We start from the raw sequence: 2,129 nt of genomic DNA, 5'->3' as shown, positions 1-2,129 counted from the left end.
TTTAGAGCTGTGAACTAAATAAAGGTGCATTATTCTGGTCAGGGGTTTTATTATAGTCAGAGGAAACAGACAGATATGTGTACTGACTGTCAGTCCCTCTCACAGGAAAGGAATCAGCACTTAAATAATGATTTCTCCTGAAAAGATGGAACCATCATCAAGCTCAAAGGAACTAACTACAGGGAGCAAGCTCTGGTGGCTAAAAATCCATGCTGTATTCCATATAACTTTCTTATAATAACATGTGAGGATCAGGATGTTACTTTATGAATATGAAATCAGCAAATTAGATGAAAAATAGCATGGGGTATTTAAACTTCTGCAACCTAGTGATGAGTCCTTGTCAAGACTCAGAGCCTACAATTTACATTTAAGAAGTTAATATATATTAGATACACAGAAATTCAAAAAATATCAAGTAGTTAATAAAAAAGGGTCACTTGATTTAATTATAGGTTAACTACAAAATGTGCCTATAATGCAGTTGTCTTTGCTCATTCTGGACTACTCCAAGAGGATATCTGAGAAATGAACAGAATTTATTGACTCAATTCTTTGAAATATGGGAAAATCAAAAGGACTGAGTTGATGACACCTAGTAAAGACTGTCATATTTTGTTAACCTCTGGTGATAGGGCTCAGGCCAATGAGAAGTATGAAGAGAAGGAAGGGAGGATGTGGGATGGAAGAGAATAAGCTAAGCACTCTTTTCTGAAGAACCTGTTCTCAAAATTATGAGTCCTTTACCCATGATGAGTACACTAATCCATCCTGAGGGTAGCACCTCCTTATGCAATACTTGAAAATTCACCTGTTCATGTTGCGCTGGGGACTGCATTTTCAATATGTGAACTTGTAGAACACAATTCAAAGCATAGAAGAAGTCAATCTAGTCAATGCCTTTAAGGTATCAAAGATACTTTCCAAAATTCAAGTATTTACCCACTGTAGATGTTCCTAATAAAGTCTTTAGGGCCTTTTATGTATAAAATTGTATTTCAGCATATAAGGATTCATTGACTTCTTCCTTCCTATTTGTATCCCCTTGATCTCTTTAAGTTATCTTATTCCTCTAGCTAAGACTTCAAGCACTTTATTGAACAGGTATGGGGAGAGTGAAGATTCTTCCCTTATTACTGATTTTCCTGGAAATGTTTTCAGTTTTATTCTAGCACGATGCTGCCTGTGGACTTACTGTAATTGCTTTTATTATGTTGATATATATATAACTGTATCTTTAGTTTCTCTGTGACTCGTTTTTTATTATTAGTCATTCATTTATTTATAAATAAATAAATCTCCTCCCCTCTCCCCTTCACTTTGGAGAGGGTGCTCTCCTGACATGCCCCTTCCCTAGGGTATCAAGTCTCTACAGGATTAGGCCCATCCTCTCCCCTGAGACTAGAGAAGGCAGTCCTCTGCTACACATGTGCTGGGAGCCTGGGACCAGCCCATATATAATCTTTAGTTAGTGGCTTAGTCTCTGGGAGCTCCCAGGGGCCTGGGCTATTTGACACTGTTGGTCTTCCTATGGTGTTGCCATCCCTTTCAGTTCCTTCAGTCCTTCCCCTAACTCTTCCGGAGGGGTCCCTGACCTCGATCCAATGCTTGACTGTGAGTATCTGCATCTCTCTCAGTCGGCTGCTGGTAAAGCATCTCGGAGGACAGCTATGTTAAGGATTCTGTCTGCAAGCACAGCATAGGATCAATAATGGTGTCACGGTTTGGTGAGCGCCCATGGGATGGAACCCAAGTTGGACAAGTCCCTACCGGTCATTCATTCAGTCTCTGCTCCATGTTTGTCAATACATTTCTTCTAAACAGGAACAATTTTGAGTCAAAAAATTTGAGGGTCCATTGGTGTTCTCATCCCTCCGCTGGGGGCCCTGTCTAACTACTGGAAGTTGTCTCTACAAGCTCCATGTCCCCACTGTTGGGCGTTTCAGGTAAGGTCACCCACACTGGGTCCTGTGTGCCTCCCTTATCCCAAGTCTCTGGGACTTTCCAGAGGTTCCTCTCACTCCTGACTCTGGCAGCTGCATATTTCTATTCATTCTCCTGGCTCTTGGGCTTCTCTCCTTTCTCCTCCAACACCTGATCCTGCACCCCTTTTCATCTCTCCATTTCCC

Source organism: Micromys minutus (assembly GCF_963924665.1).
Source record: "Micromys minutus genome assembly, chromosome: 4".
NCBI classification, from domain to species: domain Eukaryota; kingdom Metazoa; phylum Chordata; class Mammalia; order Rodentia; family Muridae; genus Micromys; species Micromys minutus.
The sequence above is the reverse complement of the archived record's forward strand: the minus strand, read 5'-3'. Positions refer to the sequence as shown.